The following is a 23,246-nucleotide window of genomic DNA, read 5'->3' on the forward strand; positions in this document are numbered from 1 at the left end:
TTTTACACTGTAACCAAATGTCTGTGAAGCGTTTTCCCATTTGATCCTCAGAACTCCTGAAGTAGGTAGATAGGTGACTCAGTGGATTTTTTTTTTTTTTCATTAGCCAGAAAATGGAGATTTAGAAAGCTTAGAAACTTGACCCAACTGAAAAGAAGTAAGAAATGGTGGAACTTGAAAATGACTTCAGGCCTGACCAGCATGGTTCAGTGGTTGTGTGTCGACCTATGAACCAGGAGGTCACGGTTTGATTCCTGAACAGGGCACATGCCCAGGTTGCAGGCTAGATCCCCAGTGAGGGGTATGCAGGAGGCAGCCAATTGGTGATTATCTCTCATCATTGATGTTTCTTTCTCTCTCCCTCTCTGAAATCATTAAAAATATATATATTTTTTAAAAGAAAATGACTTCAGGTTTTCTCACTGCACAGAATATAGTCAAACACTGCTACAGTTAAATATTTTACCCTTTGTTCTCCCTGCATGATCTATAATAATAGTCTGCTTAATGTTGATATTTACTGCTGTATTGCTGACAATTACCTGAAAGAGAAGTTGGGGTACTTCACTGGGCTGGAAAAAGTTTAGCTAAATTAGAAAGGAGGTCTAATTAAGCAAGGTTATTCTATATATATGTATAAAAGGCTAAGTTGACTCGCGCATGCACGATACATATAAAGCTCTCGCTGGTGCCAATTGCACGCATGTGTTTCCATCTGTCATTGTCAATCGTGAATTTGGTTGACACTTCTATTATAGAGAAAGGGTAAATAGTGATATTAAAATATTTCTGCTAATTAATTTCCTTTCAATGTGCATGAATTCGTGCACCGGACCACTAGTTTCATATAAATAGAAGCATATAATGTATGTGCTTTTATGTTTAACTTCTTTCACTTAGCATAATGTTTTCAAGGTTCATCCATATTGTAGCACATATCATAACATTATTACTTTTGTGGCTGAATAATATGCTATTTGTTTATCTATTCATCACTTTACAAACATATGGATGATGTCTAACGTATGGTGTAGCTATTATAGTAACAAAATAAATATTCATGTACAAGTTTTTGCATGAATACATGTTTTCAGTTCTCCTGGGATATACTTGTATTCAGAATTGCTGGATCACTTTACATTTAACATTTTGAAGACCCATGAAATTATCTTCCATAGCAGTTGTACCAATTTCCATTCCTGCCAGCAATGTATGAGGATTCCAAATTCTGCACATCTGTGCCAACACTGTGCCCATCCTTTTTTATATAACTGTCCTAGTGAATATGAAGTGGCATTTTATTGTGTTTTTTATTTGTATTTCCCTAATGATATTAAAAATGCTTAGTGACCATTTGCATATCTTCTTTGGAGGAACATCTATTCAAATCTTTTGCCATTTTTTATTTGAGTCACTTGTCTATTTATGGTTGAGTTGTAAATGTTCTTTGTATACTATGAAGACTAGATTTCATCAGATATACAATTTGTAAAGAATTTATTCCATTCTATCTTATTTGTTTTTATATAAATGTTACATCTATATATAACACCTCTCAATACAGTGTTTTAATGTTTGCTTTATCAAATGATATGTTTTAATAAGCTCAAAGAGAAGAAAATATAGTAAATCATATTTACTCATAGATTTACCTCTAACCTACTCTGTATTTATCCCAATTACCATTTAATGTCATCTTCTTCCAAAGTAACTAACTTATTTTAGCTTTTCTTATAGCAGAAATTTGCTGATAACACCATATCTGTTTTGTTTTTAACTCAGTGTATTTTTTATCTTGCCTTCACTTTTGTTAGATTTGCTGGATATTAAGTTCTTATTTGACTAATTTTTTTTAAATTATACCACATGAAATATATTGTTCTAATATCCTCTGCCTTCTACCATATCTTATCAGATTTTTCATGTATATAGCATTTTTTTTTGTCTTGTAGCTTTCAAATTTTTTTTTAGCTTTCTTTCACATTCTACACTTCACTCTGATGTGTCTATGTGTGTGTGTGTGTGTGTGTATCTTGCATGGGTTGTATTGATTTATTGGGTTGAGATTTTCTGCACATTTCTCTCTCTCCTATCATCATGGGAAACAAACTGCACAATGTTGCATCACATCATATGATTCCATTGCACTGTGATGTTCTGTTTTTGTGGGTTTTTTTCTCCTTATTTTTCTTTTGCCTTTTCAGATTGGGTAATTTCAATAATTCTTTCTTTTTATACACTGATTCCTTTTGCATCTCTAATCCTATGCTGTTTTTATTCTACCACAATTTTTATTTCAGTAATCATAATTTTTAACTGTAGAAATTCCACTTTTTAATAATTGTGTTTCTCTGTGGGATTATTGAGCTATTTATTTACAAATGCAATTTTGTCCTTCAGTTATTTGAATATATTATAGTTTATTTTTTAACTTATTTGTAATAGCTGCTTTGAAATATTTACCTGCTTAAGCCAACATGTGGCTCCACTTATAGTCCCTTTCTCCTCTTTTTCTTATTGTGGGTTGCTCACATTTTCCCCTTCCATGTGTAGTAGTCTTGGCTTGAAAACTAAATAATATAGTAATGTGTTATAGAGATCACATTCTCCTATGCTTTTCTGAAGTTTAAACAGATTTTATGTAATAGGAAGTTGTAAGGCAAACTACAGTATGTGGTTTCTCATCACCTCTGATCTATTTTTAACTTTCCATTGCTGCTTTTTTAACCTGCCCCTCTCTGAGTTACCCCCTTCTTGAAAAAGTTATCAATCAACCAAGAATTGTAGCAGAAGATTGTTATCCCTTCTGTAGGTTGCTAGTCTCTGGAAATTCCTCAATCTTCAATGATTCTAACTTTTACTCTGTACTTAAACACTTCCAGTCTCTGTCACTAGAGCTATGCCCTGTTGAGGTATACACGCATGTAAAATAAAATTTAAAAAAAAAATCATGCATCTAGCTTCTTGTTGCTCTATCTTTTGATGTAAATTTCTCTTTGGCCCCTGCCTCCTTTTTTGCCATTATGCCTCGTTTCACTCCCAGGTCTCTTAGTACATGCAATGTTCAGCTGTCAGCCAGGGATTTCTGGCAGTTTATTCTTTGCATGTGTTCCACACTTTCTGTTTTATCTACCTGTCAAGAATTACCTGTTAATTTCCAGATGATTTCTCAGATTAGAACTCTAAATTCTGGGCAGTCTGACCATTAACACTGAGGTTACCACACTGCTGTTTTCCATGGCCATAGCTATGGAGTTTGAGCAGCATTTTTAATATCACTCGTCCCTTTCAGTTGTAGTTTTGGGTATTAACGTTCCTCTGCCTGGCTTCTATCTATATTTGAATGCTTTCCAGTCTTTACATATTTTAAATCAATTTCCTTAGGATTTTTTTATAGTAAGTTCTTAAGAGATCTTCTTTACTACTGGGAGATGAAAACTAGCGGGTGGGTATATTTATTAAGTAGTATAATGATCTCTCAGATAATTTGCCAGCCAGTTTTTACACAGGGGCTTTTGATGTTCTACATATATTTAAAAACCATGTTTCTGATCAAGATAGCCATGAGCATAGTTTGAGAGACAAACACAGTCTAAGGGCCATGACTACTCTCAGCAGTTACAATTATATTCTCAAGATAAAATCTACGGCTTGAAACATAGGATCAAGACAAAGAATTTACATGTAAATCAGGACACAAAGCATATAAAAATTGTAAATTTTATCTTGGACTACCATAGATACTAATATGTGCAATAGCCCTTGATTTGTTAAGAAATAGGAATAATTTCTCTGACAAAGTTATAAAAGATTTCCAGAGAATAGCCATCTTTATTAGGAATATGAACATGCCTTAAATTAGCTCATACTCATTCAATGCTATCAACATTGTCATCATTACTCAATTTTGTCATTTCTATAAAACCACATTTCCATTTGTTCAATTTCTAATTTATGTCTCCATAAATATACTTCCCTTAAAGTTTTCCCTGAGCCAATATTATGCTATCTTATTTGTGGTAGGACAACTCCATGTAATTCCTATCTATCTCTTAATGTTTAGGTCAAATAATAACCACAGTCACATGCCAATTTGTTAACCCATTTCACAGGGATATATTTCCCCTCTCAGCCTGCACTGTATTTATAATTGATAGTAATTATTTGATATATTTAATATATACAATTACATTCCTTTTTATAGTTTAAAATGTTACATAAAATCTTTTTATACTTAAGTATATTATCTTTGAAAGAAGAGACATTTCTTATATATTTTCTTATTATTTCCAAGTTATTGTGAAAAGTTCACTAAACAGAAACACTCAAGTTATTTTATAATCTCTTTGAAAAGTAGGACACCACTGAAAGGCCCCTAAAATCCTCTCAGAACCACTTCTTAATCCAGCTAAAGCTTTGGCAACTATTTGTAGTTTTCAAGCAACTATTCATTGATGTTAACTTTCCTGATATATGACATAGAGTAGTCAGTAAGGAGAGTCCTCATTGTCTTGGTGTTACACAAAACTTAACAATGATCCACTATATTTGTGATATCAGGCTACTTAGACCTAGTGAGAAAAAAGTAGCAAGTTTTCTAAATTATCTAGCATTGCATATACATATCAGACAATGAAGGACAAGCCCCACAAATATTTATTTAGAGGCCAGGCATGCTGGTAAAGTTTGAAGGAATTTTATAGTCTGGGACATTCTGAGACAGAGAGAAAGAGAAAGGAGAAGTTGTTTCATTTTTAATTCTCCACCAATAAAAGAGCTAGAGTAGTTAGTATTATTTGGGACAGGGGGAGGGGAGGCTGGGGTTGCAGTAGATTAAGTAAGCTTTACCACACTTAGAAATACTGCTTCTACCAATTTACTGGTTATTTAGGAGTTTGTCAAAATTTGATTACAAATCAGAGTAAAATATACTCTGCAATCCAAGCTATCATTTAAGAAGTCTTGCCTTTTACGGCATATAACACAGAAGATCTGGGGATACTAGAGGCATTCATGTGGGTAAAGATGATGCAAAGTATCTCTTTAGTAAGAAGACCCTTGAACAAAGTCACATGCTGCGTTCTTGGCTGAGAATCATTTTCCATTTAAAAATACCTACCGATGTGCCATTGGATGTTACTAAAAATTGAACAATTGAACAGGAAAACTAGGTGACTACATGACAAGAGCTGTTAAATAAAAGAGGTGTATTTGCAGATATATTGAGTCATTAGTTTAAGTAAGCACAGCAGCTTACCATTGAATGATGGTTTTGGTTTTGGACAGATGTACTGTAGACTTTCCTGTTGTTCATTTAGTCTTACTAGTAAAGCACAATCAGTCATATTCTCCAGTGATAGCATCAACTGTTCAACAGACTCTCTTGATTCTGAATGTATAAACTTAAACTTCTCCAACCTTATGTATGCTCTGGGAATTATTCATTACTTGCAGCTATTTTTGTTTGTTTTTGTTCTGGACTAGTGGCATTTACTTTTTTAATGAGCAGAATGTTATGATGTTAAAGGTCTGGAAAACATATCCTGCAGTTTTATATCTCTTAAACTGTGTATCCCCCACATGTCAGGGATTATGCCCACAATTTCCACCAACATTCAATGTTTCAAATTCCAATCTGTTTCTTTAGCTTGGATACAAATATTCTCTAGTTGGGCTTCTCATTTCCAAACCTTGGACTGGAAAATGTCCCCAGGCAGAAAGCTGGGGTCATATTAATATTCATTGCATTTCTTTCCCTTGCTTCAGGGATCACAGGCATGTTCTGCCTATTGTTCCATAACTAAAAGCAGCTTCTTAACATATTTTGTCCAGTTTTCTAGTTTTTATCGTATATGGTAAATCTGATCTCAATTACTGCATCATGGGCCAAAGTGGACATTCTCATAAGTTTTTAATTTAACAACTATCAAAAGCTTTTAAAACATGAATCATTTAATTGAATCACTTTTCTTTATTGAATTGGCTGTTGTGTTGGTCTGTTCTAAGCTACATTTCCATTCCTGAAGTGAAGTCACAAGACCTATTCATAGCAAAGTTCTCTAATAGGCTGTTTTGCTTATTGTTTCAACATTCAACTTGTATAAGGCTATGAAGTTAAATAAAATCAAGAGTCTGAGATAGGAAAATTTTCAGGAATCTTAGATTGCATAATGTATTAGATAAAATATACTATAAAAACAATCCTATATAATAAAAGGGTAATATGCAAATTGACCCTCACACCCCCACAAGATGGCTGCCTACGACCAGGCCAGGAGGGGTATTAGTGAGGGACGACCAAATGACTGAACAAGCAGGCTTCATGGGGCAACCAGGCTAGCAGGGGGTTTAGTGAGGGATGACCAAAGGACTGAACAAGCAGGCTGTGTAGGGTGACCAGGCTGGCAGGGGGGTTAGTGAGGGATGACCAGGCCAGCTTGGGGAGCAGTTGGGGGCAATCAGGCCGGCACACAGAGACAGTGAGGGGCAATCAGGCCAGCGGGGGGTGGGGGGTGGTGGAGGGAAGTTAAGGGCAACCAGGCAGGCAGGCAGGTGAGCAGTTAGGAGCCAACGGTCCCAGATTGTGAGAGGGATGTCCAACTGCCAGTTTAGACTCAATCCCCAGGTTTGGGCCTAAACCGGCAGTCAGACATCCCCCACGGGGTCCCAGATTGGAGAGGGTGCAGGCAGGGCTGAGGGGATGAATTTTGTGCACCGGGCCTCTAGTGAATTAATCTATACTAATAAAAGGGTAATATGCTAATTAGACCGGGAGACCTTCCGGCAGATTTTCCAGACGTCCTTCCGGACAAAGCCATGGTGGCGGGGCCAAGGCAGAGGTGGTTAGGGATGATCAGGCCAGGAGGGGAGGGCAGTAGGGGCACACAAACTAGTGGGGGGGCAGTTGGGGGCGATCAGGCCGGTGGGGGAGGGAGCTGGGGGTGATCAGGCCAGCAAGGGGGGGCAGTTGGGAGCGAGAATGCCGGCATGCAGAGTGGTTAGGGGCAATTAGGCAGGCAGGCAGGTGAGCAGTTAGGAGCCAGCGGTCCCAGATTGTGAGAGGGATGTCCAATCAGGCCTAAACTGGCAGTCTGACATCCCCCTTGGGGTCTCAGATTAGAGAGGGTGCAGGTTGGGCTGAGGGACACCCCCCCATGCATGAATTTCATGCACCAGGCCACTAGTAAGACTATAATAGTGTAGTGGGTCAAATAAACAAAATTCATGTCTACCCAGAACTTCAGATGCAATCTTATTTGGAAATAGGGTCTTTACAGATGTAATTAACTTAAGATGAGGTCACATAGGATTAGTGTGGGTCCTAAATCTAATGACTAGTGTCCTTAAAAAAAAGAGAATGAGATAGCAAGAGACACAGAAAAGAAAGTCATATGAGGATAAAGGCAGAAATTGGATTTATACTGTTCCAGGTAAAGGTTTTTCAAGGATTTCAAGAAGATACCAGAAGCTAGGAAGGAGAAGGGAAGGATTCTCTCTATATCATTTAAAGAAAGCATAACCATATTGACACCTTGATTTTATATTTCTAGCATCAATAAGTGTGAGAGAATAAACTTCTTTCATTGTAAATCACCAAGTTTGTGGAAATTTGTTATGACAGCCCTAGGAAACTAGTGCAAATAGAAAACATAGATTGAAAATGTAGAAATTACTATTATGCTAACTTTATATTTAAGGAATTAAAGGAAAGAAAGTTTAAGCAATTCTCCTAAGAGCAATTGGTAAAAAGGGTTATACAAAGACATAGAGGTGATAATGGACATTATATTTGCACAATATCCAAGAATTAAAACTGCAATTAACATGTATTATGAGAGTGAACAATTATATACTTCAAACTATAGATTTTTAAACAAAATCTGTTGAAGTGACATAGCTCTTTGTGTTATATTATGGCAAATTGTACTTAACCTTTATTTTTAAGTTGGGTAAAATTATACTTAATCTATACTTAATCTATATTAACATATACTTAAATAGGAAAAGAGAGAGAGATTTTAATTGGTGATAATAATAAGCTTTCTAAAATTATATGGCATCCTTTGCTCTTTAATACTTTCTTCTTTCTTGAATGTTTTCTCTTGAAAAATGTGATCACTTTTAGTACTGCTTTTGTTATTCATTCAAACAAGTATTCAGTTTGATCACCTTGAATTTGATAAAATCTTAAAGGTTTTTAACTAATGGATTTTTAAATTGACATTTATTTTGAGGGTGTTTTTTACAATATTTGCTGTAATGTTTACACATATTTGAAATTCAAAGCAAAATGTCTGCCAAATTGACTAGAGGGTTATAACCTAGTTTTGTGGGTATAATTAATTCTTTAGTTTCTCCTCTAAAAATATAAATGATAGCCACTCAATTATTTCTAACAGTCTAATTTATATTTCAAAAATCTTAGATATTATAGAGGTCAGTTACATATGACTATTTAATGTATCATTTGTTTATAATTTAAATCAATTTTTATTTTACAATTGCAATTGACATACAATATTATATTTGTTTCAGTGTATACCCCAGTGACTAGACATTATATAATTAAGTGACCATTTTGATAAGTCTCATACCTATCATTTATTCTTCAGAGGAGAAAAAATTGATTGAAATTTAGCAGAGAGGCCAGTATTGAAGGAAAATGTGAAATGCATCTTTAACCTGAATTTCATACATTTTATACCTATTTTTTGTGGCAACGTTTATGAGCTAGCCTGGCTATTTTTTCTGTCTTTTAAGTGAGCACATGTAAAACATTGTTGATTAGTTTGCATGCTCCAGTTAGAACCTTATTTATATTCCAGTGGAGTCAGAGGATTTGGGGGATGCACTAGCTGACTTCTTATAAAGCAAGCTTTGCATAATTCCCACTGACTTTTCCAAACACAACCTTTTTTTGTCATCTTTCTGCTGTCTGCTAAAACTGTAACTCTAGTAGCAGCTTAAAGAACTTGTTCCACTGAAAGTACATGATAGATTGATGTAGGAAAAACATTTATATAACTACAAAAACAAAACATTTATAAATTTTTATTATTGTACTAGAGGCCCAGTGCACAAAATTCATGCACTGGGGGGGGGGGGGGGTTAGCCCGGCCTGTGCCCTCTCGCAGCCCGGGAGCCCTCTGGGGATGTCCAACTGATGGCTTAGGCACACTCCCCATTGCTTCTGTCACACTGACCACCAGGGGGCAGTTCCTGTGTTGAGTGTCTGCCCACTGGTGGTCAGTGTGTGTCATAGCAACCAGTCATTCCACCATTTGGTCGATTTGCATATTAGCCTTTTATTGTATAGGATTATAACGGCAGTTTTATGGCTCTAATGACCTTTCAGGATGTAATACGTTTCTATTTTTCATGTTGAAATAGACCAAAAAAAGATGTTTTGAGCAATATAGTTTTATAATTTTTCCAATAGAATAAAAGGAGCTGTCTGTATCTTAAGATTGCATGGAAATATCTTAAAATTAGTGATTCTGCAATTTAATAGTCTAGTAAAAATTATATGCTAGAGTATAGTAACCCTTAATATATGTGTGTTATATTAGTTTTTATAGGTAAACATCAATATACTTTTAGAAAGTAAAGTTTTACATAATAGCATTATCTATTAATCCCTAGGAAAATACTATTTTCTTGACTAAAATATTATGTAATAAATAATTCTATTGTATATACTTTATATATTTGATAGTTATCTCACTTAATACAATTAAGATATAATATTCAGATATGAAAATTATCATTCTTATACTTTTTTAGCTAATTGGAAATCATTTTTCTCATTGCTATATTTTTCCAGTTGTTAAAATTATTTATTTGTTAATAGGCTCTAACCAAGAAACACATAATGTATTGGGCTAAACAAAATCATAGAAGTTTCTTTATCAAGTTGTACTTTTGAGATGAGTAGTCAAAATTTTTGGCTTTGCTACACATAGTTATTTAAGGAAGTTAGTTTCTTCCACCATGTTATTCCATCTTTTGCTAGAGTTTTGTGCATATTTACTTTTTCAAAGGTGGTTTCAGGCACGTTCAAGGACCAGATCTCAGGAAAAACATAAATTCCAGAGGAGAAACTTTCTTTTAATTAAGTGAGGTGCTAGAGGTACACAACTCTTATGTTTAGTTTTCATTTGTGTGTATTTGGCCATACAGTCTGAAGTAACATTAAAAAATTGTAAAATATATTCTATATCTAGATGGCCATGGGTGTAGGGTAAACTCTCTTACTATGGAAGAAAGATTAAATTTAATCAACATTTCTGCAATTAATTATAACATTTTACAGAATTTAATTTATGCATATTCAATTTGTTTCACATTAGATAGTATAAATTATTTTAATTCACATTATATTAAATATAATTAATTTCAATTAGTTTATTGATGCAAATTTCATTTTGCCAAGAAATCAGACTATTCACCTTTAAAAACTCTCTGACCATGAAAAGCTGATCAAAACATTTATCTGCATATCAGTGAGCATAGAACATAAAATTGAAAGTCAATATATTTTTTTATATTAAGTTTAAATATCTCTGCCTTGTATTTCTGGAACCATTTTAGACACTTCCCCAATAGTAATGGAGTTTAACATTTTTTATTAACATAGGATCCTGGGCACAAGCTGATTTCCTTTTAGGTCCATGTGAGTAAAACAGTTCTTGCTGTTGTCCCTACCTCAGCAGGGACATTAAAGGAATACTTACATTTAAGGAATAACAGTTTCATCTTCTGAATAAAGTATTATACCAGGTTCCAATTTCTATAACTTCTCTTAAACATTAATATTCTCCAAAGTCCCTTTCACCATTGTAATCTCCTCCATATAATCAAGGTAAACACAATTCTACCTCAAAAAATATCAGTATAGTAATTATCAAGGTAGAGGAATGAAAATATATTATTGCTACCTCTGAAGTTACTGTGGTATTAAATATCAGAAAGGGGAAGATAAAAAAGGAACATAATTGCTTTGGGCATTTTGATTACTTATTTTACAATTCTATTAAAAGCAATAAAATAAAGATTTTATTTAAATGTTCTGACTTTTATTTTTTAAAATGAGTTAATATATTACCTATATATCATCTATTCTCTAATATCTATAACTATGAAGTAATAATTTATAATTTTCAGATTTTGAGAATGAGTAATGCTTGTATTTTTCTTTATCAGAAAGTTTTAGAATGTTTCAGATTGGCAGAAAGTTTTTTTTATGCTTTTTCTTTTTTTTTTTTTCTGCCCAATATGGAAAGCTAAGTCCCCAATAAAATGTGCATGTCATCAATTCCTTAAGCCAAAAGAAAAGACATGTCTATTTCTGAATTTCTGCAATTTTCTGTATTCTGCTGTCATAAAAATTGAGCAAACAATTGTTATAAAATTATATTTCATTACAAAATGAAATAGGCACTTGAAAAAAGTAAATCTAATTCTTATGATAGTACACACATTATTTTTATTACTTTTTTATTTTTTTCACACATTTTTTAAAAAAAATCCCCTTAAATCTCAAAGAGACACACATTACACTGATTCTCTTTCTTTTGTTCTTCTAACAGTTATTTCTATAACACTAAATTTAAGTGTATTTATCTATTTTAACTTAGAAAGTCCAAAATTATTGAAAATGTCTTCGTACATTTGATTAAAACCTATATGCAGGTCATACAACATATACTTATATTTCAGATTCCTCACCTATAAAATCATGTATAGTGATGACAAATTTATTTCATAAGGTTGTTTAGGAATTAAATTAAGGCTATTAGATAATTTATTTATATAAACATATTTAGAGTACATTTTTATAAATAATTTACATAATACCCTGAAAGTAGTGATGTTTTTATTTTGTACAATGCATAGTCTGATTTTTATAATAAAAGTGTGCCTTTAAATAAAGGAGTGAAAGTTTTAGATTTAATAGGATGCTTAATCTACAAATTGGATACAGTCTCTGATTAATAGCTCTTATTCTCCAACTGAAACTCTTCTACTTATGATAATAGATGTAGACTTAATTCTCCTTTCTGTGGTAAGCATAGGTATTATTGTCTTTTTTAAATATGTTTTTATTGATTTTAGAGAGAGAGGAAGGAAGAGGGATAGAGAGAGAAACATTGATGAGAAAGAAACATCAATTGTCTGCCTCCTGCTTGTCCCCTAATGGGGATTGAATTTGCAATGCGGATATGTGCCCTGACCAGGAATCAAACCAATAGCCTCTGGGTTCAGGAGTCAGCACCCAACCACTGAGCCCCACCAGCTCAGCTTATTGTCCTGTTTGATCTTTAGTATCTCAAGGAACAGCTTAGTTTGTCTTCTATTAGACATAAAGTTCATTATTTTTCTTCTCTGCTAGAATTTACCAATAGAAATAATACTAAAGTTATCCATCAACATGATAAAATATATTGCAAAACAACAAAAACAATAAAAAAAATCCCTCTTAATTTCAAATATATTTATTGCTCATGTAAGATTTAATACAGATCCTGGTTACTCTGTAGAATAATGTCCTCCAACTAATGGCTCCCTGTACATCTAACTATCAACAACTGCTTCCACAATCACCAGTGTGGGGGAATCTAGAGTCTGGCACAAGAAATTAAATCTCTCCATACATAAGTGACAAACATTACTGACTCTTCTATTTCTTTGGTTAACGTGGCCAAAATGGGTACAGTTCTGAGAGCAGAAAAGTGCAACCTCTTTCTATGCTGAAAGTGGAGAAATAATATTATCAGTGAGCTGGAGCTGTATATACTTTTCTAGGATGCACCATTTTTTTTTCTATAAAAATAAGATCTAATGATTCTTTAGGAAAATTTGAGTTATACAAATTTTGGCCTAAGTAATTTATATATTACAGAAGAGGAAATTAATTTAAAATATGCAGCTAAATTATATTTTTTCCTGTGGTGTTTCCATTTATATATTCTACTAATACATTCTGTAAAATACAATCTAACTCAATGTGAGTGGTGGTGGGATACAGTATCCTTATAATTTTGATTATGATGCACAGTGAATTTCACAAGTTATATTGACCTTGGAGTATATTTATGGGCAAGTACATGTCTCTTACAATATTCTGCAGTTATTAAAGTCACCCTCACTTTCCCTGATAGTAAGAAAATTTTATCCTCTTCCCCTTGATGACTATAACAAAAGTCTGGATCGTTTATTTCAAATCTTCATTCTAAATCTCTGATAGAAATGTTATCCATCTTAAGAACAATCAAATCTACCTTAAAGCTATCAGAATCTGTGACAATAACAATGAAAAGTTATTCGTTAAGGCTGGTTATATATGGCATTTCTGAACATTTCAGACTTACTTTGTAGTATAGAGAGCTATGTAAAATACTTTAAGATAAAATAAAATATTGACAAAAGTTTTACAAATACTAGTCTAATCATTTTTATTCATTCACTAGAGGCCCAGTGCACGGATTCGTGCACCGGTGGGGTCCCTCGGCATGGCCTATGGGGATCGGGCCAAAACTGGCAGTCCAATGCCACCTGCCATTTCTGCCCAACACTCCTGCTCATCTCGGCCCCCATGTGCCTGCTGCCACCACTCAGTAGGCTCACTGCCACTCTGCTGCTGTCTCTGGGCTGTGACAGCCAGCCATGAGCCCTATGTCTGGCGCTCCTTGGTCAGCTGAGCAGCGCTTCCGCTGTGGGAGCACACTGACCACCAGGGGGCAGCTCCTGCATAGAGTGTCTGCCCTCTGGTGGTCAGTGCACATCATAGCAACCGATCGACCAGTCAAACAGTTGACCAGTCAAATGGTCGCTTAGGCTTTTATATATATATAGACTAGAGGCCTGGTGCACGAAATTCGTGAACCAGTCGGGTCCCTCAGCCTGGCCTGCAGAATTGGGCCAAAACTGGCTCTCTGACATCCCCTGAGGGTCCTGGATTATGAGAGGGCACAGGCCAGGCTGAGGGACCCCACTGGTGCACAGTTGGGGCCGGGGAGGGATGCGGGAGGTTGGCCAGCTGGAAAGGGACCGCGAGAGGGCTCCAGGGCATGTCTGGCCCATCTCACTGAGTTCCTATCGGCTGAACCCCAGCAGCAAGCTAACCTACCAGTCGGAGTGTCTGCCCCCTAGTGGTCAGTGCACACCATAGGGACTGGTTGAGCATTATCATTAGCATATTACGCTTTGATTGGTTGAACGGATGACTGGATGATCAGACACTTAGCATATTAGGCTTTTATTATATAGGATTTATTTAAAATATTAATATGTGCCTGTAAATTGGCAAATACTCTACCAGAGTCTGGGGATACATCAAGGAATAAATATACCCAATTCTGATATTACAAGTATTTACTGGGTACATGTTCTAACAATCTAAAAATGTATAAGGTATCAAGAATATAGTTTTGTAATTCAATAAATTTTAGGTGAGTTCATGTTATAGAAAATAAAACAAGTATTTTCAGAACAGTATTTGTCAGGTAATATATCTTTATCTCTAAAACATACCTCATTAAACCTGTAGTGAGAAACAAAAAATAAAATAAAAATAAGTAAATAAATAAATAATAAGTAAATGATGGTAATGTTAAAGAATTAAAGAATTCTGGCATAGGCCAGAAAATAAAAGATGTTAATAAGATAATGAAGCTCAGGGGAACTTCAGTATGTTTTTGCAGCATGTGTTATTAAATATATAATGTATCATGTAGGAAAGATTTGAGTCAATATTTTCCTAGTAATGGGGAAAATGTCTTCACCCAAAGCTGTGTTCTATCTCCCTTTAAAAAAAAAAATAACATGATGGCCCAGTTGGCATGGCTCAGTGGTTGAGCATCATCCTATGAACCAAGAGATCACTGTTCAATTCCTAGTCGGGGCACATGCCCAGTTTGTGGCCTCAATCCCCAGTGTGGGGCATACAGGAGATAGCCGATTAATGATTCTCATCATTGATCTTTCTATTTATCTATCTCTCTCCCTTCCCCTCTAAAATCAATAAAAATATATCATTTAAAAAATACCATGATAAAGTATTACCAGTGAATGGGGACATCAGTATGTGTTTTACACAATCACATACACTCAATTCTATATTATAGAATTTTTAAGAATACAGAAAATTATGACAGAATCAACAGTTTTTCATTTATTACCTCAGTAATTAAATGTCCATCTATTACAAACCAATTTAGAGATAATTATACACTTATTATTAGAATCTTAATGATTAAGAGATATGACTTTATTAGGAGTATGAGATCCAGAAAATAATCATTTTATTCTAAATTGCCTTTATTCAAACTAAAAGAAGAGAAAATATCACATGATTTAACAATCAGTGACTAATAAAATAATGAATTGTCAAGGAAATCCAATTGAATGTAAGATGCTGTTGGATGACAAAGTGACTATCCTGGGTGTCCCAAAAAATGTATACACACTTTAACAGCTGATAGTCAGTTGTGAAAATGAAATGTAGTGTAATAAACACTGCCTTTATATTTATTTAAAGTGTATGTGTACATAATTTTGGAACATTCTATACTTGGGAGTATTATTCTCAGAAAGAAATGATCAGGGGATCTAATTTTAAAAGGTTATTCTTGAAGACAGTATCACTAATCTTTATTGTACATCACTCAAGAAAAAGTCAGTTAATTTTATAAATGTATTCTAATAAGAATGCTTATGCAGACAATTTAAAATTATATACCAGTATTTTACCAGAAGTAATAGATTTCTACAAAAATAATTTTTCCTTATCTTAATTATGGAAATCACAATTATCTAAAGTAGTTTAATTTGTGGGAGGAAGAGGTTAACATTTCTCAATTATTTTTCTCTGATGACACAAACTGTTTATATTAGTCCTAAGTGATTTTTTATTCCATTTTCTAAATGAACTTGCATTTTAATTTCACTCTGGCACTAGAACAATTGAATGAGTTAAATTTCATTTCTTATTTTAAAATATATCATTATAGGTTTAGATAAAATACATTTGCATTATGGTTGTAATATATTACATTCTATATAATAAAGAGCTAATATGCTAATTAGACCGAACAGCAGAACGACCATCTGGACGACCTTCCAGACGAAGCCAGGGCTGCAAGGGCCAAGGCAGCGGGACTGTGAAGACTGAAACTGCCGGGGCTGCGAGGGCTGAGCCCTTTGTATGAATTTCATGCATGAGGACTCTAGTTATACTATAATTTGTAATGATTCTTAAAATACTGTATATTTTAGCCCTGGCTGGTTTGGCTCAGTGGATAGAGCATCGGCCTGTGGACAGAAGGGTCCTGGGTTTGATTCCAGTCAAGGGCACATGCCCGGGTTGCAGGCTCAATCCCCAGTGGGGGCATGCAGGAGGCAGCCGATCAATGATTCTCTCTCATCATTGATGTTCCTATCTCTCTGTCCCTCTCCCTTCCTCTCTGAAATCAATAAAAATATATTAAAAAATACTGTATATTTTATGTGGAATCAATGACAATGAATTGTCACTAAAGTAACAAAGAAGCAAGAGAAAAACCTATCAGCAAAAGTTATCAGCCTTTTAGTATGGGGTGGATGGAGGGAAGGTGGGGAAGAGGGAAACCCTGTCTGTTGCCAAAATTAGCAATTCCATGCCAAAAATAATCTCTATTATCATTTAAGATTATTATACTTGAATGCCATCAATTTTATTAATGATATTGAACAGATTTGTTCAATATACTGTATTATGATAATGGATATCTTATCAGCAGTGCCAATACAGTAACTACTAGTCACCTGTGGCTACTGAATCTTGAAATGTGGAACAATTTATGATATGTTACATCTTAACTTACAGGGTTTCTTCCTTGTTATACTCTTAAAATGTACAGTTTTATCTACTTATAAGTATGAGTCATTCTGGAAGACAACATGAAATATATTAGGCAATGACAGAAAATTGGCAAATGTTAATTATTGTAGAAGCTGGATTATGGGCAAATGAGTATTTATTATACTATTATTTCTATTTATGAGTATTAACCATTTTATTACTTTTTATTTAATTCAAATTAATTGAAGGTTTGGATATTTGAAATTAAACCTTGAAACAATTGTAAATTTAAATCGAATCATCTAAGAAAAAGAATCAAAGATATTTTGGGTAAATAATAAGTTAAAGTTCTTTCTATATCTGCATTATTAATAAAATGGCATAAGGAAATAAATTTTAAGGGTAATAACCACAAAACTTAATTAAATGGAATATATTATCATAAATATCACCTTTTTGTCCAATGGTGGTTCTATATAGAACACAAAGTATAACCATTTTAATTAAATCATTATCTTGAGGGGGGGAAAAATCACTAAGTGGGAAAAATATTGTCTATTTGTTAGTGGACAGTCCCTTGAGTCTAGGGGAAAAACTGTCCCCTGTCTGGCTGTTGTCAATCTTGAAAGAAAGATCAGACAAGTGACAGACAACAGAGTTGTAATAAAGCAAGATAATATATATTAAGGGAGCAAAGCAAAGACATTTAAAAATACATTTGACATATAGCACAAGCAGACACCCAGCCAGTCTGAGTTCCCTGCCTGGTGGAAGTTAAGGGGTTTTATACTTTTCTGTCTACAGGTTTCAAGGTTCCTCTACCAGACATTTTGAGCAACAGAATAGATTTCAAGATCTGCTTTTTACTTTGTTGTGGCTTTTCCCAGAATTTGTGAGAACATCTGGCAATTTTATCTTGGCAAATCCCAAGACTGCTGACTTTGTTCTGTGGGTGAGATAAACTTCCCTTTATCCCCTTCCCTTCCTCCTGCTATAACTCTGGATAGGGAGGTGAGGTATTAGCCATTTGCCCTCTAGTGTTCTTGTTTGGGGAAGATAAGGTCTTGTAATTCACAAGCTGGCGCCAAGCTGCCCAAACTATTTAGACTTGTTGAATTTTCTTGTCTCAGTTCCCCTTCTACTTGCCCAGGAATTTTCCTAGTTTCCTACTATCCTGCCACATATTTACATCACATGCAGGGATAGCTACCCGAATCTAAGAAGAGCTTTTCAGAACAGCTAAAATAAACCAATAGTCCTATCCAAAATGAGAAGTTGAATGAATAAACAAGTCACAGAGGAAAATAACAACAAATGAGTTATAAATTTTCTTCTCATCCTGTGTTAGTTTGTTCTCTCATCTGGTCAGTCTAGAAAGTTAGCTGCTCCAGCTTTCAGTGTATTGCTATGTATTTCTAGAAGCAAAATTTTAACCAAGTTCTTGTGAGAGTACTTATGATGGTGAGGAGGTGAAATTCATGAGTATTCAAAGAGATTTTATGAAACTTATATGCCTGCTTAGACAAAAATATTATCTTAGACTTGCTTATCTATAATAATAAAAGTGTAATATGTAAATCAAATGAACGACCAAACAGCCAAATGACCATCTGGACAACCACGCAAGGACACGCACTGGTGCCAGACCAGCCAAGGCATGTGCGATGAGACTGGTCAGGGAGCCATTGCCCCATGATCACCCTGCAGAGGGAGGCCCAGGACACTGGCTGGCAGGGCGATCGATCAATTGGGGGGCTCCATGATCACCCCAAAGAGGGAGGCCCAGGCCATCAACTGGCAGGCTATGGCAGGTGGTCAGGGCTTCCCTCTGTGGGGATGCAATTGTTTGCATGATCACCCTGCAGAGGGAGGCCCAGGCTACTGGCCAGCAGGGTGATCAATCCAGGGGGGCTCCACGATCGTCCCAAAGAGAGAGGCCCAGGCCACTGACCAGCAGGCTGCAATGGGTGGGTGGGGCCTATCTCTTTGGCAAGATTGACCGTGGGGCTCCCGGACTGTGAGAGGGTGCAGGCCAGGCTGAGGGAACACCCTTCTCCTCCCCCCCCAAGTACATGAATTACGTGTACTGGGCCTCTAGTATTTTTATAAATGTCATGTTAGGGAGCTTGTGGAGGAGAAGATATATAGCTCTGGCTTATATATTGTTTTCAGAAATTACTAATATTCACTACAAGAAACTGACAATTGTGAACACAAGATTTTCTTAGATCAGTTCCTAATTGACCAATTTACAAATGATGGCATAATCAAAGGGTGGTGTGGTAGAAAGGAAAGTTTGTATCACTGAACCCATTTCAATACTGATAACCCACATCAAAACAACTGGTATTCTATATAAAAAACAGAGGGCCTATTATGAAAAAAACACCATCATGGAAGATTCTTACCTTTTCCCCACTGTCTATCATCTTGCTTGGCTGTCTTCTCCAACAGAATTTCAGTGACTCTGTAGAGGTGGATCTCAGGTCTGTTACACTACAAAGCATACACTCTTAATCACTTTCCCATGCAGAGCATACCCAAAGAAGAGCAGGTCCAGGGCAATCAAAATTCACAAAGCAGACTAACTGTAAATAAATAAATTTATTTTAGAGTCACACCGAATCAGGCAAATCCACCACTTTTCAGTGCTAATTTTTGTATTGACTGTCTGGTCTGGTCCAGAAAGATTATGTTTGTGGGCTTTCTCAGCCTAAGGGGAAAGAAAAGAATGTGTTTGCATAGCTCCCTGAGACATTTCAAAATAATTTTATATAGTGCTGTAAGTGTTCAAAAGGAGAATCGTGTCCTGATGTTTGTCTCCAAATTCCACTAATACCTCCTGAATTGGGAATCTGGTATAATAGCAGATGAGTCTTCTTTCTATATGCAGCCCAGTAAAGATAACCTAGGAAATCGGAAGCATGACAGTCAGCAGCTCTGTAACCAGGGAGGTTGAGTTGAGCTCAATTTATTTTTCCAACAAATGTCTCTATTTCTAGAGATGCTACAGAAACAAAAACATACAAGTGATGTATGTCTTCCTAGAAGTATATCCACATAAAATACTCTAAGAAATGGCCCTCTAAGGTTGAAAGTTGATAGAGGACTCTTGGTTTTGTTTTTTGTGTTTTTTTTTGTGTGTGTGAAATGTTCTCCAGATATAATTCAATTTCCTGGAAGGATATTTGGAATACAAAGAAATCTTTGAAGATGTATTCACTTTTCTAGACTAGGTATACAACGTCAGTATTATTTTAAAACTAGAGGCCCAGTGCACAGAATTCGTAGGGTAGGTTCCCTAGGCCTGGCTGGTGATCAGGGCTCATCTGTGGGGTGACTGGCAGAGTGATCGGGGGACCCCTGCTGGCACCCACCTTGGCTGGCCTGGTGCCGCCCGCTTCCCAGCCCTGCCCCCTACTGCCACCACCGGCAGCCTCCCTCTGCAGGGTGACCAGTCGAGCAATCAGGGGTGCCTCCACTGGCACCTGCCTTGGCTGGCCTGGCGCCTGCGAGCTGGGGGCAGCTCTTGTGTTGAGCATCTGCCCCTGGTGGTCAGTGAGAGTCATGGTGACTGGTCATTCCACCATTTGTTCTACCGTTCAGTTGATTTGCATATTAGGCTTTTATTATATAGGATCCTTGCTAGTTGTATAATACATGGATATCTTTCATTCTTATTTAACTACTAGAGGCCCAGTACATGAAAATTCATGCACTAGAGGGGGGTCCCTCAGCCCGGGAGCCCTCAGGGGTGGGAGGCGACCTGGCGATCAGGGGAAAGTAATGCCCCCATCACACCTCTGCTGCTGCCATTGCCGGCAGCGAAAGCCTCGGCCGGCCCTGGGTGGCTAGGCAGCTGCCATCCGAGGCTTGCCTGTGCCTCAGGATGGCCCTGGGTGGCTGGGGGGCTGAGAGGACTGGAGGACTCCAGAGGCAGGCATGTGGAGCGGCTAGACCCACCTGGGAGCGGGCCCGGCCATGTTGTTTGCCTGCTGCCCTGGCAGGGCTGAGGGGACTGGGCGCCACCATCTTGTGGCTGTGGGTGCTGCCATCTTTGAAGGCGTGGCAGTCAATTAGCATATTCCCTCCTTATTGGCTGTGGGTGCCGCCATCTTTGTGAGGGAGTGATGGTCAATTAGCATATTCCCTCTTTATTAGATAGGGTATTTTTTTCTCCTCCAGGTGGTATTTTGTTGAGGTAGAGATTGGTTTACTTGCAATGCCAGGTCAAATATTGTCTTTTGTTGAATTATAGCGTTCAGAGACATTCACAACACAATGAACTGTTAAACAATTCCTCCAATTTATTTGTTACACTAAATATAGTTCAATAGAGCATTTAAATCCTGAGTAAGTTTTGAAAAAATCTTTACTAAAATTCTTTTGTACTTATTTTACTTAAATAGACAAAAACATTTTCAAGTTCTGTCTTTGAAAAACCTGAATATGTAGAATTTTATATGCAAATTAAAAAGTATTTCTTTGAATTAGATGAGAAGAATAAAAAGTCTACATATAAATTTTCAGAGCTATTCAAGACTAGTCTGCAAAACAGAAAACAAAAAACTTTTAATTAAAAAGTCAGTAAGTGGTAGATTAAGAGCTCAAAATTATAGTTGACTGGTACTTTTTTGGCATTTATATTCTCTGAAAGAAGTAGAAGAAAAGATAAATCAAGTGAATGACAGTAGAAAAGGGCAATGTTAAATAAGAAAATAGAGTGAATAGATACATTTTTAAAGATATTTTTGCTTGTTTTTTTAATTAGTGTTTTTATTATTTTTATGTTTGCTAAGTGTGAGAATGACAAAATGAAAAAGTCATGCAAAATATAAGGCATTTATAATAAAGACATTTTTATTTTATACTGTTTTTAAATTAAAAAAATAAGAGAAAGAAGAATGAGCTGTTCTAAGAAACTTAGCAACATTTTATCCAAGGGCAGAGTGAAGAGATTAAGATATTGCTTATGCTCTGGGGAAGAATCTATTTATAAACAATATGAAATTGTTAGTGCAGGTTGCATAACCATGAAGCATGAAGATCACAAACAAGTAGATATGGAAGGAATGATCTCATTTAAATTGAAACCCAAAATTGTGTCATTTACAATTAAAATTGGCTGTCATGCATGGTTTAGAACATGCCTAGCGCATCTGTTTTTATAAGACCTGCAAAGCATTATTGTGTACATGAAAAGCGAAAGATCAAGAGCTAATGGCTTACTTGGCCTAAACTGTCTGTTCCTGCATATGTACAGTGCAGCCCACTGTGCTAAGTTTAACCTCCCATTGAGGACTTACAGATATTTACAGGCTCATCCAAGTAAGAGTTAGGCTTCCCTACTTTGAAACATTACTGCAAGACATTTTCCTTCTTTTGTCTCTCCATAAAAAAGAAGCAAAAGGTTATTTCATACTGGGACATAAATAAATAATTTACTCATAAGCGTAAATAGAAGCAGATATATAGATGTATTATTTTGAATAAGATAGGTATAATCATCAGGGTCCTGGCTGGACATAATGTCATACTAAATAGGGGTGATGAAAGAATTTAAAGGATGGAGGATTACAAATGTGGACAAGATGAGTGAAAACTATAAAAGGATATAAAGGACTCTGGGTGTAGTAGCCTTGGGAACCTATCACATTTGTAATTGAAGAGGCATGCAGAGGGGCTGGTAGAACTAAACAAGAACTATACCTGTAGAAGGTTACCATGGGATAGTATTCATAAACTTTGTTAAAGAAACTGAGGCACTATCATATAGGAAGAACAGTAATAAATAATCCAACCTGTCTTCCCATTATTGTAACTCTGGCCACCTCTTTCTGATGTTTGAATATAACTATAAGACAGAGGACAGATGATTTCCAGAAAATGCCATATGTAGAAATAAAACACAGACTAGAGCAGATAATGGATCTAGAGAAACAAACTGATACTCAGAACAATTTACCCATTTTTCTCACAGCATCAACTTTTCAACTTTGTCCAGATAAAAATCTTTTTCTAAATCCCAGAGACACAGAGTCTTATCAACTACTATTCCATTATGCGTTGATGTCAAACCACGTATACTGCTGTTATGGGTTGAATTGTGTTCCCTTCCCTCCCCAAAATATATTAAAGTTTTAACATGTGGTACCTGTTAGAATGTGACCTCATTAAGAAATAGGGTCTTTAAAGATATAATCAAGTTAAAATGAGGCCATCATATTCCTAATCCAAAATGACTCATCATTATAAGAAGGGGGAAATGTGGACACAGACATCTATAGAAAATATCATATGAAGATACAGACACAGAGAAAGATGGTCATATGAAGACTGCTGAGGAAATACAATTATAAACAAATTCATTTACCAACCCATACATTTTCTTCACAAAGGTACGGGA

General features: G+C 35.7%; 1 long non-coding RNA gene across 1 annotated transcript in view; it reads left to right on the forward strand.

The window, feature by feature from the left end:
* Positions 1–23,246, forward strand: part of LOC129147212 (uncharacterized) — a 69,769-nt gene that overhangs the window by 38,661 nt on the left and 7,862 nt on the right. Inside the window, exon 2 of the long non-coding RNA XR_008554554.1 lies at positions 17,645–17,792. This is a non-coding gene — a long non-coding RNA (uncharacterized LOC129147212). The remainder of the gene's footprint in view (positions 1–17,644; positions 17,793–23,246) is intronic.

The sequence above is a fragment of the Eptesicus fuscus genome, chromosome 19 (genome assembly GCF_027574615.1).
Source record: "Eptesicus fuscus isolate TK198812 chromosome 19, DD_ASM_mEF_20220401, whole genome shotgun sequence".
Classification (NCBI taxonomy): Eukaryota; Metazoa; Chordata; class Mammalia; order Chiroptera; family Vespertilionidae; genus Eptesicus; species Eptesicus fuscus.